At 39.7% G+C, this 15713-nt stretch overlaps 1 long non-coding RNA gene across 1 annotated transcript in view; it reads right to left on the bottom strand.

The window, feature by feature from the left end:
* LOC120407474 overlaps window positions 1-15713 on the bottom strand; it is a 128382-nt gene that overhangs the window by 57239 nt on the left and 55430 nt on the right. The window contains exon 3 of the long non-coding RNA XR_005600013.1: window positions 647-740. This is a non-coding gene — a long non-coding RNA (uncharacterized LOC120407474). The remainder of the gene's footprint in view (window positions 1-646; window positions 741-15713) is intronic.

Raw genomic sequence — 15713 nt, 5'->3', positions numbered from 1 at the left:
AGAGGTAACTAACCAGCTGGGAGGTAAGCACCTATCTCTGCTGGGGATCCACAGCTGAAACCCCTCTCCTGGAGTCAGGTTCCTAAGCCCTTTCACAGCAGCAATGCACACCTAACAGCCTCCCTTATAACCTTTAGCCCTGTGGTTCAATCCCCACTTCTGCCAAATGAGAAGGGATTTGAACGTTGGTTTCCAACCTCTCAGATGAGTACCCAGCCATTGAATTATGGACTATTGTGATGTGGTCTCTCTGTTTCTCCACTTTGAACAGGTAATTAAATATACACAGAAACAGAAAAAAAATCAGCAACTGAAGAAACATGTGGTGATGGTGTAAGGTTTCTGCAATAGTTTCCCATAGTGATTCTCAACCTGTTTCTCAATGACTATTCTGTCCCTCCCAGGCCAAATCCTGCTCTCCTTACTCAGACAAGTAGTTTTGCTGACGTCCATGGAACTGTTTGTATTGGGCAAGCAGGAATCAGTCCCACATTTGTGATGCAAGCAGTTTCCCTGGAATTAAATTTATTTTTTTTCTGATCCCATTAAAATATCAGGCCCTAGACAGAAGATAGTCCTGCTAATTAAACCTTCTGTAACTGACTAACTTAACTTATACTCAAGCAAATCTTGGAAATGTACTCACCAGAAAAGAGTTTTCTTCCTCCTCCTGCTTTTCTCTTCTTGTTAGATTTTTGCCTCTGAAGGCCTCACAATTCTTCATTTGCATTCAGCTCAAGCTGGTGATAAGAAGCCAATTGTGAATGAAATATTCATTCATCTGTTCACATGTAAATTGTGTTAAACATCTTTTGTCTGACAGGTGGCCTGTTTTTTCACTTTTGCTGGTGACCAGTACCTACAGACTTTAAGAATATATTTTCTGTATTTATGCACAACTCCTTATATTGTACTTACATACATTTTGCAATTATTTTGATTATGAGAGTGACACAGAGCTTTTGTTTAAGAAATTACATGACACTTTCTGATGAGCTAGCATGTACATACCAGACCCATGAGAGGCCTGTAACCCCTTTGCACCCCCTTGCAAGTTGGTCTTAAGAAGTTATTAGATTGCATGTATTTCTAACACATGCATCACTGTAGTAGCTAGGTCATTCAGAGCTACATGTAAATACTATTAACAGATGGATAAAATAAGTGTGTGCACCCATGTATCACATGGGGAGAATACTGAGAGATGCAACTTAATTCAGAACATTTCAGAGATTTAGAAAAAGGTGAAATAAGAAGTTATCATGGATGTGGCAAACAGTGGGAATGTGGCAGATGGAAGAATATATATTTGACAAAGTTAAACATTGGATCAATATAGCTAAGGTTCAAGAATACTGATCATGAAAGGAAACTGGTACATTTATAAAAAGAACACCGGTTAAAGGGAATACAAGAAAAATATGTGATAAAATTTCAGGACTACAAATGCTAATTTATTACCATCAGGCAATCACAGAAGTCAATGCCAGGTATGAAGTCATCCATGTTTTTTTCCTATTAGTTTTATAAATAATGTAAACTATGCAATGAACACAGATTTGTCATCTGTTGTCATGATGAAAGATGTATGAAAAACAGTGCAAGAAATACAAAAGGATTTCTATTTCAATGCCAAAGCAATCTTACTTTGGCTGAATTTCAAACTGATTACACAGCTCAGGAAAAAGACCAAATCACATCTTCAAAAGAGAAGAGATGATGAAAGAAATTTGGAAAGAGGTTCTGCTGTACATCATAAATTGCTCTAGTTTCACAAAAAGTAATAAAGCTCCAAAAATGGCAACTACAAAAGGAAGTAAACAAGAGATATTTTAAATATAAGGACTAATGAGTATTATAGTTTTGCAGGTTTAGATAAGGGGAGTGAAATCTCATGCTTCAGGATGTAAACTGATTAGTGTAGGTTTCAAGAAGGAATTTTCTACCTTTACATACATAAATTAGGATGTGAGTGTTGGGATCATCTTCCTCTGATGGGGAAAAAACCTCCCAACTTGATAGGCCAATGGTGGGATCCAGAATGGCTATTCCTAAATTAAAATTTGAATGTGTTAATCTAGATCAAAAGTTTCTGGAATATCAAGAGGAGGAGAATAGCACTATTTTATTATTAATAATATGTATGACAGTAACACCTAGAGGCCTCAATCACCTTTGAGACCGAGGGCAAGGAATTCAATTAGATAAGGGAGGAGCAGTAGGCAACATTGTGAGGAAACTGAAGAGGGCAACCTAAGGAGGCAATTGCAATAACAAAGGTAAGAAATATTTTCAAAACATTTCTCTGTCAATTTCAAAATGATGTAGAAATATTAATGAATTAAAATCTCAACAACACTTCTGAGGTAGGTCAAGTTTTCATAACTTCAGGAGAGAAAAATATAGGAAGAATATAGCAAGGCCAGTGCGCATTCATCAGGAGAACATTAATGACCTGAATATCAAAAAGGAATTCTACAAAAAGTGGCAACATGTACAAATCATTGAAGATGAATACAAAAGAATAGTACATGCATGTAGGGACAAAATAAGAAAGCCTACGGCACAAAATGAGTTACAACTAGCCAATGATGGCAATAAGAAAAGGTTCTATAAATACATTCGGAGCAAGAGAAAGGTGAAGGAAAATGTAGGTTCACTATTTAGCGGGGAAGAAGAGTTAATAACTGATGACATCAAGAAGGCTGAGGTTTTCAAAGCTTCATTTGCTTCAGTCTTGACTAAAAAGGTTAATTAAGATCAGTTACTTAACACAATATTTATAACAGAGGGTAAGAAACACAAGCCTGAATAGGAAAATAACAGGTTAAAAAGTATTTAGATAGGTTAGATGTATCCAACTCAGCAGAGCCTGATGAAATTCACCCTAGGTTACTTAAGAAACTAGCTGAAGCAATCTTGGAACTATTAGCAATTATCTTTGAGAACTCCTGGAGGACGGGTGAAGTCCCAGACAACTGGAGAAGAGGAAACATAGTACCTGCCTTTTAAAAAGGGAACAAAGAGGACTTGGGGAATTATGGACCAGTCAGCCTAACTTCAGAACCTGGAAAGATACTGGAACAAATTATTATTCATCAATTTTAAGCACCCAGAGTAGTGGTTCTCAAACTTTTTTCTTCCAAGGACCATTTTCATTTTTTATACAGAAGTTTCAGGCTATTATTTTATTAGTTTATTATTTAAATATGTGTATGTGCATGCATGTGTATACACACACTTTAATAAACTAATTACTTTTAATTACACTATGCTTTATTATACTATATTTTATTTACATATATATACATATACATATATCTACATACATATATATATATATATATATAATTCACTCAAAAAAGGAATGAAAAAGTAATAATTGCAGATTGTTTACAAGTTATTTATACATTACAACCATTAACTGTACCAGGATCCCCCTGCCCATGAGGATGCCATTCTGAGAACAAAATGGCTCACTACATGCCACAAAAGTGCCAGAATGCTGTTCCAGTGTATTCTGGCCCTGTCTCAAGGGATAGACCCCTGGGGACCACTGACCACTCTGGGAACTACTGACTTAGAGGATAATAGGGTTATAAGTAATAGCCAACCTGGATTTACCAAGAACAAGACATGATAAACCAACCTAATTCCTTCTTTGACAAGGGTATTGTCCTGGTGGATAGGGGGCATAATAAACATGATATATCTTGATTTAAAAAGGCTTATGACAATCTCACATGGCATTCTCATAAGCAAACTAGGTAAATGTGTTCTCAATGAATTACTATAAGAAGGGTGCACACAACTGGTTGAAAGACTACTCAAAGAGCAGTTATCAATGGTTCACTGTCAAACTGTATTCATTTCTGTTGGGTCTATGTTTTTCCAATTGTATTTCAAAGTGAGCCACTAATGACTTGGATAATAGAGCGGAGAGTATGCTCATCACATCTGAGGATGGCACCAAGATGGGAGGGGTTGCAAGCATTTTGGAGGACAGGATTAGAATTCAAAATGACTTCCACAAATTGGAGAATTGGTCTGAAACCAACAAGATGAAATTCAATAAAGACAAGTGGAAAATACTACACTTTGGAGGGAAAAAAATCAGATGTACAAATACGATATGGGAATAACTGACTAGTCAACAGTATTGCTAAAAAGAATTTAGCATTGATAGGTGGATTACAAATTGAATATGAGCCAACAATATGATGCAATTGCAAAAGAGAAGGTAATTGTTCTGCTTTACTCACCACTGGTGAGGCCTTGCAGCTATTATATTATGTACAGTTTTGGATGTCAAACTTTGGGAATGATGTGGACAAAAATGATAAATGGCTTAGAAACCTGACCTATATGAAAGGTCAAAATAACTGGGCATGTGTCTTTTTGAAGAAAAGACGACTGAGGTGGAGACCTGATTACAGTTATCAAATATATAAAAGGTCTGTTACAAAGAGGATGGTGATCAATTGTCCTCCACATCCACTGAAGATAGGACAAGAAGTAAGTGGATTATTCTGCAGCAAAGGAGATTTAGGTTAGATATTAGAAAATATTTTCCAACTATAAGGATCATTAGTTACTGGAACAAGTTTCCAATGGAGGTTCTGCAATCCCCATCATTTGAATATTTTTAAGAACAGGTTATACAGACAGCTGTCAGGGATTGTCTGGGTATATTTAGTCCTGCCTAAGCTCAGGGAGCTGGATTAGATGACCTCAACGTCTTTTCCAGCCCTACATTTCTTTGATTCTATTATTCGATTTTGAACATATTTATTACCTTCTGTCTGATTTCAAAATGCTGTACCAATATTAATGAAAAAAGACTCACAAAAACTCTGTGAGGTAAGTCATTCCCCCCACACACACTATACAGATGAAGAACTGAGGCACAGAAATTTTAAGTGGCTTGTGAAAGGCTGCACTGAAATCTGTTAGAGTCCAAAGTCAAACCCCAATATCCAGATTCACAGTTCTGTGTTTTAATAAGACTTCCCCAGATGAGTAGGTCAGCACATCTATCCCACAGCATGAACGCTAAGTTTAGGGACCACTGAACACAGATTTTTTTCCCCAAAAAAAGTATCACAATTACAGAAATATTTGGGCTAAATAGCTTTATGCTAACCAGTGTTCAATTGCTCTCAAAATTTCTTATTTCTTACCTGGGGTGGATTGTGCAATTGTACAATAGGCTGCAATCCATTATACATAATCATATTTAAGATGACTTCAAAACTTTTTTCAGAGTGGTAGCCATGTTAGTCTGTATCAGCAAAAAGACAACGAGGAGTCCTTGTGGCACCTTAGAGGCTAACAAATTTATTTGGGCATAAGCCTTCGTGGGCTAGAACCCAATTCATCAGATGCATAGAGTGGAAAATACAGTAGCAGGTATAAATATACAGCACATGAAAAGATGGGAGTTGCCTTACCAAGTGGGGGGATCAGTGCTAATGAGCCAATTTAATTAAGGTGTAGTGGCCTATTCTCAACAGTTGACAAGGAGCGAATAGCAAGGGAGGGAGAAATCACTTTCGTAGTGCTACTGAGACCAATGCAATCAAGGTGGCCCATTTCAAACAGTTGACAAGAAGGTGTGAGTATCAGCAGAGGGAAATTACTTTTTGCAGTCTTTATTCAGGCCTAAATTGATGGTGTCCAGTTTGCAAATTAATTCCAGTTCTGCAGTTTCTCATTGGAGTCTGTTTTTGAAGGGTTTTTTTGTTAAAGAATTGCCACTTTTATGTCTGTTTTTGAGTGACCAGAGAGATTGAAGTGTTCTCCTACTGGTTTTTGAATGCTATAATTCCTGATGGCAGATTTGTGTCCGTTTATTCTTTTGCATAGAAACTGTCTGGTTTGGCCAATGTACATGGCAGAAGGACATTGCTGGGACATGGCATATATCACATTGGTAGATGTGCAGGTGAACGAGCCCCTGATGGTGTAGCTGATGTGGTTAGGTCCTATGGGGGTGTCCCTTGAATAGATATGTGGACAGAGTTGGCAGTGGGGTTTGTTGCAGGGTTTGGTTTCTGGGTTGGTATTTTTGTTGTGTGGTATCTGTAAGCGAGGACAAACTGGACACCATCAAATTAGGCCTGAATGAAGACTGGGAGTGGTTGGGTCATTACAAAACCTAATTTCCCCCTACTGTTACTCTCATCTTCTTGTCAACTGTTTGAAATGGGCCACTCTCATTACCACTATAAAAGTGATTTTTCCTCCCTTGGTACCCTACTGTTAATTGAATTGTCTCGTTAGTCTGACCTCCCACTTGATATGGCAACTCCCATCTTTTCATGTGTTGTGTATTTATACCTGCTACTGTATTTTCCACTCTATGCATCGGATGACATGGGTTCTAGCCCACGAAAGCTTATGCCCAAATAAATTTGTTAGCCTATAAGGTGCCACAAGGACTCCTCTTTTTTTTTTAAACTTCTGACTTTATCCACCTACAAAGTGCAACTGTGTCAATATATTTCTGCATTGCTATATTCACAATTAGCATAATGAAAAAGACAGATAATTGAGGCTATTCTTTATGTTAGAAAAATAAGAGCTGCTTTTTGTGAGTACTCCTTGCAGTAAGCTATTTCATAAGCTCAAGGATTCCACAAACAATCCTGCCATGCAATATTTCAGCTAGGGATATGACAAAATTACACATTCTTGACATTTAAAAAAAATTCCTTTCTAGCTGGCTTCCATGCTGTAGTTTGTAACATTATGCAATAAAGTTTGTTCGGAGAACTCAATAGTTTCTTAAAATGTCGAGTCCTGAAAACGTCTCATTTGACTTTTGTGTTGATATTTCCTTCCTAGTATGTTTTTTGTTTGGTTGGTTTTTAAAGCCCCTGAGTTTTTCTCCCCCCCAATGGACATAAAACTGCCTTCCTCTGTAACCCCCTGAGCTATAAAATACTGCTCAAGTTGATCCTTATATACCTGAGAACTGTTCTTTGGTTTTATAAAATGAAAGCTCTTGCTTATGACTATTTATAGTCATTTTCTAGAGACTTGCTGATTTTTTGGCCCTGTGGATCCAGTCCACTCCCCTCTCCCCCAAAACAAAATCAGAAATAATTTAATTGATGCTATCTGAAATCTATTCTCAGTGCCAAATATCCCCTTTTCTGTACTGAAGAATCCCAAGGCACCCACTTAAAACTTAACAGAATAAAGATTCCAAAAGTGTCCAAGAGTTTAATAGCAGTCTAACTAGCCTAGAAACCATCCATCGTTCTTCCCATGAGCAGCTCAAGGGACTCTTCCACCTAGTTGGGTCTCCAGCCTAGAACATTATTTGCAACAATGTAGTATTTGTATCATTCTTGGGGATTTCTGGCCAATTTACATATGGCCTGCAAGGTGTTAAAATATGTAGGTTAGACTATATCAAAAATAAGTTAGACTACATTCTTTTTATTATTAAATACTGACAGCATGTCTAGTGTTATACAACACACACACCCTCTGCCTCCAAGACCTTCCATTAGTCTAGTCCTATATTACAAACTATTTTCTTAGAAATAATTTGTAAAAAAGTTAGATATTTTACCACTCTATACAGAAGTCACAATTTTAAAAGATTTTTTTTAAATTATACAAAAGAAAGAAATAAGAGTTAAATTAGATAGGGTGCACCACTAGAGCATAGCTGTAGGACAATAAACTCTTGATAATCATAGTGAGCATTAGAAATCTCTGCTGTTTTATTTGCTTTGTTCTCACTTTATTTGTTTTCATAAGTAACCCCCCACTTGCTTACATCTTTCCTATATTTTTTAAAGATTTTTTTCCTCTCACCGCATTTTAATTTTTTCCACTCAAGAACTGTCATAAACATACAACTAAAGGTAGCATAAAATCCCTCCTTACCTGTAAAGGGTTAAGAAGCTTAGATAACCTCGTTGGCACCTAACCAAAAGGACCAATAAGGGGAGAAGATACTTTCAAATCTGTGGGGGAAGGTTTATGTTTTTGTGTTCCTTTGTTCTCTCAGAGTCAGCAAGGAACCAGGGCAGGGGAAAGCCCTAAGCCATATCTGAATTAAGCATCTAATATTGCAGAAATAGTAAGTAATAGCATTAGATTATTTTTTGTTGTAACTTGTGAATTTTCCCTGTGCTAAGAGGAAGGTTGATCCCTGTTTTTGTAACTTTAAAGTTTTGCCTGGAGGGGAATTCCTCCGTGTTTTGAATCTTTTTGTTACCCTGTAAAGTTATCTTCCATCCTGATTTTACAGAGATGATTCTTTTATTTTTTTTTAAATAAAATTCTTCTTTTAAGAACCTGATTGATTTTTCATTGTTCTTAAGATCCAGGGTTTTATTGGTGAGGATATTATTCTCAAGCCTTCCCCAGGAAAGAGGGTGTAGGGCTTGGGAAATATTTTGTGGGGGGAATAGGACTACAGGTGGTCCTTTCCCTTATTCTTTACCTAAATCACTTGGTGGTGGCAGCATACTGTTCAAAGACAAGGGTGGAATTTGTGCCTTGGGAAAGTTTTTAACCTAAGCTGGTAAAAATAAGCTTAGGGGGTCTTTCATGCGGGTCCCCACATCTGTACCCCATAGTTCAGAGTGGGGAAGGAACTCTGACAAGAACAGTTATAATTTCCCCTAACCTTGAGGATCCTTCCTTTATTTGAAATGCCTCTAATTGTGCTTTCTATTCTAGTCTCTTTTTTTTTATGAAGTGTAACATTTCCTACACAGACTGGCACACTGACATGGTGCCAGTTTAGTTTAAGACATATAGGAACCATGAAAAGTGAGAGAGCACGTGCAGGCAAGAGAGATGTATGCTATTGCTTTTATAGGCTTGTGAGTGTGTATGTTTTACTGAATATAAGGTGTACTGATAGATTTATCTAATGCTTGATTAATTCTAGCTAACTCCTCTGTATTGAAAGATTCTGTCCCTGGAAGTATTGTCATGCTTTGATCTCTGCATGCTTTTATCATGGAAATGCAGAACTGGAAAGGACATTGATAGGTCATCAATCCAGTCCCCTGCACTGAGGCAGGACTAAGTATTACCTAGCCTATTCCTGCCTGGTGTTTGTCTAACCTTTTCTTAAAAACTTTCAATGACAGATATTCAACAATTTACCTAGGGAGGTTGTGATAGTGCTCAACTACCATTAACGGTTAGTAATTTTCTCTATCTTCTGTATTAAAAAATTATCTCCAGTGCATTCCAAGAACTTGTTGGATAATCTGTGTTCTGTATATTATTTTCCCAACAGATGTCTGGGTAATTGAAATACCCCATCACCACCAAATCCTGCGTCATGAGTAAAGATTATCATTTCATTCTGGAAAACAAGCATGGTTAAAATACACTTTAATATACAGAAAAAAATTACTTGTAAAGATCCTAATACCCCTATGGTGTGGAAGCCTAATTATCCTTGGCTGCTCCTACTCTCAAACTCAATGGGAAGCATAAAAGCTAGATGAGCACGTCATGCTGAGGTAAGCTGTCACAGCACCCTCCTGGGCGCACTCTTGGTCAATACCAATGTCTCTGGGTTGCTAGTACAGCCTCTCTTTTTACTCCTCTAAGCTTTGTCTCAGAAACTGTCCTGCAAATATTGGGCAATCTTGGTTACTTTTCCTAACTATTTTGAGGGACCTGCAGATCTCTTCAGAAACCCCACTGACTGAATATGCTTCTGACTTCTGGGTTTGACAAAAAGCAATATTTGTTTAACCAAAGTAAGCCAAAAACAGTGCTCAGTGGGTGAGGTAAATATATTTTATTGAACCAGCTTCCGTCCAACAGAAGTTTATCACTTCACCCACTCTTGCCTCTCTAATGTCCTGAAACAGATATGGCTACAACACTGCATGCAATAGTGCCCAGTAACACTTCTATTTCTTACTCCAAGAGGGAAAACCTCAGCTTATAAGAGGTCAGAAGTGATTCCTCCCGCTGCTCACAGTCTAGCCTCGCTGACCCACTTTCTGATTCTGCTCCCTCTCTCCTCAAAGGATAATCCTTCAGATTCATCACCTCCCCCTACAGGTTGCAGATGAGCAGTCTGGGTGCAGTTTCCACATGTCTGCTCACCCAGTTGCATCTGTTTCTCTTTCTTCATCCCATAATGTACTGAATCATACAATTACACTTAAACACCTAGTGTACTGGGGGCAAAAGACATATCTGGCATCAAGACTAAGCTTGATAAGTTTATGGAGGGGATGGTATGATGGGATAGCCTAATTTTGGCAATTAATTGATCTTTGATTATTAGCAGGTAAATAGGCCCAATGGTCTGTGATGGGATGTTAGAGGGGATGGGATCTGAGTTGCTACAGAGAATTCTTTCCTGGGTGCTGGCTGGAGAGTCTTGCCCACATGCTCAGAGTTTAACTGATCACCATATTTGAGGTTGGGAAGGAATTTTCCTCCAGGGAAGATTGCCAGAGGCCCTGGAGGTTTTTCGCCTTCCTCTGCAGCATGGGGCACGGGTCACTTGCTGGAGGATTCTCTGCACCTTGAAGTCTTTGAACCTCCATTTAAGGACTTCAATAACTCAGACATAGGTTAGGGGTTTGTTGCAGCAGTGGGTGGGTGAGATTCTGTGGCCTGCTTTGTGCAGGAGATCAGACTAGATTACCATAATGGTCCCTTCTGACCTTAAGTCTATGAATCTTTGAATCTCATATCAGAGAGTTTCAGGTTAACATAGTCCCTTCTCCACGCATGCCATGTTGTGGATAATGGTTGTTCAAACCAAAAGAGAGATATTGTGGCCTTGGCTGTTTTTTCCTTTTAAAAAACTTGACATGGATTTATACCATTGGCTTACTAGGAGAATAATTTGCACCCTCACCATTACTGCTCCCCATCTTTTGCCCAGTCATTGGGAAGGGTGATTTTATGGCAACAAATTAGCAATAGGCAGTGGAAGGGAACAATGGGCTCATGAAGGAGATAAATGCTTCCTTTTTAGTGGTTTTGACATGGATTGAAATGTTCCTTCCTCTGAGATCATCATTCTCAGCCTGTAAGTGGCAAGAAAATTGGCAAACATATCACGTAGGTATTTGTAGGCTGTCCATCACAATGGTATCCGAGTACCAAACAGAGATGGGGGGTGGGAAGGACACTGCTGGCAGAAGGACATGAAGTCCAGCAGAGCATTGTTTCAAAATTCTCATTTAGTTTTAGTAACATTAATTATTTAATTCTTCAGGTACTAAGTAATTTTAAAAATTAAGTATGTCATGATTTAAAAATGTCATCAAAGTACCAATCTGGTGATTATAGATTATTGCCAATCTATTAGTGAAAAAATACAATAGTTCTGTCTGATTTTAAATGAGCTCTTTTCCCCACCAACATTGCATTCAACTTCTCTCTTTCTAGAAATGTTTTTTTGTTCTAACTTTTTTTTAAATCAGCAAAGGAGAAGAAAAGATTTTTAAAAAGTATGTTGCACAGCTTGGAGAGAATTAAGACAGTAATTACAAAGAAAAATGGATCATTGCCACATGAAAAAATAGTCATTTTATATTATGAATTTTGATTTGATTATCCAGGAAAAGTAATGAATTGGTGTCATGGAAATAATCAGTGTTAATAGACTCTCATTTTTCATTATCAACAAGGGAAAAATAATTTCTATCAGTACATCAACCCAGGATGTGGGGGGGAGGGGGGAAGAGTGGTTAGCTTTTGTTATAGTGAGTGCCAACGAATCTCTAGGCTTTAAGGATTTTTGGAGGTTATGTAACACACACACACACACTGAAAAAGGCTGAAGTATAAAATAAAAGGAAGTATTTTGGTGGCTGATAAGACACAAGAAACCAAATTACCAAACACAAATTGAAAGTGTACATCCCAGAAAACTGTATATCATGTAACAGTTTCATAGATGACCTCCTATTTTTCCATAAATGAGACTAATTGCAGTGCACAGAAGGTGATTTTTCCCCTCCCACAAATGTTTATAGTTCAAAGTAGCAAACATGGACAAATCAAGAAAGATTGGACCCAAGCCTATTCATTTTTTGGCTAGAGATACAGCAAGCTGCCCACTTCGATTGTTTTTGGTGTTCCGTCGACTTAAAGGGCTCTTAAAATCTACTTCTTTACTCCTCCCTGACAAGGGGAGTAGTGCTAAAATCGACCTTGCTGGGTCAAATTTGGGGTAGTGTAGACACAAATCGACAGTATTGGCCTCTGGGAGCTATCCCAGAGTGCTCCATTGTGACCGCTCTGGACAGCACTTTGAACTCCAATGCACTAGCCAGGTACACAGGAAAAGCCCCAGGAACTTTTGAATTTCATTTCCTGTTCGGTCAGCATGGCAAACTCAGCAGCACAGGTGACCATGCCGTCCCCCCAGAATCGTAGAGCATAGAAACATTCTATGCTCCCCCTATCATCTCCGTCCCTGAGGTTATTGCAGATTAGAAGGTGGGGGGGAAAAAACGCACTCGCAATGACATGTTTTCCTAGCTCATGCAGTCCTCCCACACTGATAGGGCACAGCTTAATGCATGGAGGCATTCAGTGGCAGAGGCCAGAAGAGAATTAAGAGAACATGAAGAGCGGAGGCAGGACGCAATACTAAGGTTAATGGGGAAGCAAACGGACATGATGAAGCATCTGTTGGAGCTGCAGGAAAGCCAACAAGAGCACAGACCCCTGCTGCATCCACTGTATAACCGCCTACCCTATTCCCTATGTTCCATAGCCTCCTCACCCAGATGCCCAAGAATGCAGGAGTGGAGGATCCGGGCACCCAGCCACTCCACTCCAGAGGATTGCCCAAGCAACAGAAGGCTGTCATTCAGTTTGATTTTTAGTGTGGCTAAAATAAGCCATGTGGTCTTGTTCTTCCCTCCTCCCCCACCCCACCCAGGCTACCTTGTCCGTTATCTATCTCTCTCTCTTTCTTTTTTAAATTAAGAAAGAAAGAATGCACGGTTTCAAATCAGTAGTTACTTTATTTCAAAGTGGGGAGGGTGGTTGAATGCATGGTTTCAAATCAATAGTTACTTTATTTCAAAGTGGGGAGGGTGGTTGGCTCACAGGGAATTATAATCAACAAAGGGGGCGGGTTTGCATCAAGGAAAACACACACAACTGTCACACCGAAGCCCTGGCCAGTCACAAAACTGGTTTTCAAAGCCTCTCTGATGCACAGCACATCTTGCTGTTCTCTTCTAATCGCCCTGGTGTCTGGCTGCTCAAAATCGGATGCCAGGCAATTTGCCTCAACCTCCCACCCCACTATAAACTTCTTCCCCCTTACTCTCACAGATATGGAGCACGCAGCAAGCAGCAATAACAATGGTAATGTTGGTTGCACTGAGGTCTGACCAATAGCGCCAGCGAGCTTTTAAATGTCCAAATGCACATTCTACCACCATTCTACACTTGCTCAGCCTATACTTGAACTGCTCCTTACTACTGTGCAGGCTTCATGAACGGATCCCCCGAGCAGGACAGCAGAGTTGCAGTGGAAGTTGTGGATGAGGACAGTTAGCAGTCCTACTGCACCGTCTGCTGCGAAGACAAAGAGCTGCAATGCCAGGTGCTTCTGTGTCGAATGCTTGGAGGTCTGGGTAGGGCAAGGTACCTCGGCCAAGGTAAAAGAGCAAGAGCCCTGGAGCTGTTACATGTGTCAACCTCCGAAGTGCTATGGGGTGTTACAGCGCCAACCAGACTGGAATGTACGGCTGCAAGACTTCTTCACCAGTGACAAACAGGAATATGATGCACCTAAAATCTAAAAAGGCCCGCACATTTCCCAGAGTAACTACCCTTGATAACAGAATGTCAATGATTGCACTGGCTACTTGGATCACAGCAGCCCCCACAGTAGACTTGCCCACAACAGCAGCAGTGATGGTGAGCTGAGCGGGCTCCAGGCTTGCCGTGGTATGGCGTCCGCATAGGTAACCCAGGAAAAAAGGTGCAAAACGATTGTTTGCTGTTGCTTTCACGGAGGGAGGGGCGACTGACTACATGTACCCAAAACCACTCGCGACAATGTTTTCTCCCATCAGGCACTGGGAACTTAACCCAGAATTCCAATGGGCGGTGGAGACTGTGGGATCCATGGGATAGCTACCCGCAGTGTACTGCTCCATAAGTCGATGCTAGCCACGGTAATGAGGACGCACTCTGCTGACTTAATCCACTTAGTGTGGACATATGCAATCGACTGTATAAAATCGATTTCTAAAAATTGACTTCTACAAAATTAGGTTGATTTTATAGTGTAGACCAGTGCTTCTCAAAGTCGGGCCTTGTTCAGGGAAAGCCCCTGGCAGTCTGGGCTGGTTTGTTTACCTGCCGCGTCCACAGGTTCAGCTGATCGCGGTTCGCCACTCCAGGCTAGTGGGGGCTGCGGGAAGCGGTGCAGGCCGAGGGATGTGCTGGCTGCCCTTCCTGCAGCCCCCATTGGCCTGGAGCGGCAAACCGCAGTCAGTGGGAGCCACGATCGGCTGAACCTGCAGACACGGCAGGTAAACAAACCGGCCCGGACCACCAGGGGCTTTTCCTGCACAAGCGGTGGCCCAACTTTGAGAAGCACAGGTGTAGGCATACCCTAAGAGTTCTGGACCTCAACAAACTGAACAAAAGGAGCTATGGAAATGGCCACACTTCTGCCACACTGGTTGGGCTTTGCTCATTGTGTTGCTCATATATATATAGGATTGTGTTTCTCTGGATTATTTTTCCCTTTTGCCCCAAATACTAGATACTTTGCGTTCTACATTCCCAAAGGCTTCTGAGGAGGGAGGGATGGAGGAAGAACCACTTACCGAAGTGACCAGGAAGGTTCTGTTTTACTTCCCCAGAGCTAGGAATTCAGTTCTGGATAAGGGTTTGAGCCATTCTTCTATTCACATTAGGTAAGGATCACTATGCCAGTTAAATCCAGAGCTTGTTGTTGTTTCCATAGGCACCCGGCCAAAAGGAAACTATATTTACCCTTCTCCAGGTGCCTCCATAGCACTTGTACGTGTATACACACACACACACACACACACTCTTTAAATTTATATATGTCTTATTATGAAAACATTTAGAGACATATTTTGGGGCCATATCACTGTATACACTCAAAAATAGTTGCTCTGTAATTTTCTCCACTCACTTATTAGAGAGCTGTCCAGGAAAGGGTTCCCCCATTCTGTACAAATTTTCCCATCCTGAATCAGGAAAAAGTCAAACTAAAAAAAATAAATAAATCATAAATTAAAATAAAAAATGGTTTGGGTAAATTGAAATTGAGATAGCTGTTGTTGCAATATTTCAACCATTTTGTTTACTATAAATTAGTTTGAATTTGTAAACCAAAAGTAATTTCAAAACTGGAAAACTAGAATTTTCATGTAAAAAAACCTGTCAAAGCTGACCCTTTCTAGAAATAAGTTGTGTTTTTGACGAATTGGCTTTTATTGTTTGTTGTTTGTTTGGGGAGTTGGAAAAAGTTGTCAGAATCCCCTGGCCAGCTCTACTTATTAGCACTTCTAATATTACTCCAACTTCACCTAGTCTTCTATATGGGATGTTATAGAGAACAAATACCTTAATCTATCACCACCAATATACAACTCAAATGTTGGAGTTAATTAGTAGGAATGCAGAAGCTGGCAATACTAGAGCCAATCATTGATACATCAGAGCTTCCTCCTGAAGTGGCCAATAAATTA

This window comes from Mauremys reevesii, linkage group 6 (genome assembly GCF_016161935.1).
Source record: "Mauremys reevesii isolate NIE-2019 linkage group 6, ASM1616193v1, whole genome shotgun sequence".
NCBI classification, from domain to species: Eukaryota; Metazoa; Chordata; order Testudines; family Geoemydidae; genus Mauremys; species Mauremys reevesii.
This window is presented reverse-complemented; position numbering and strand designations above follow the sequence as displayed.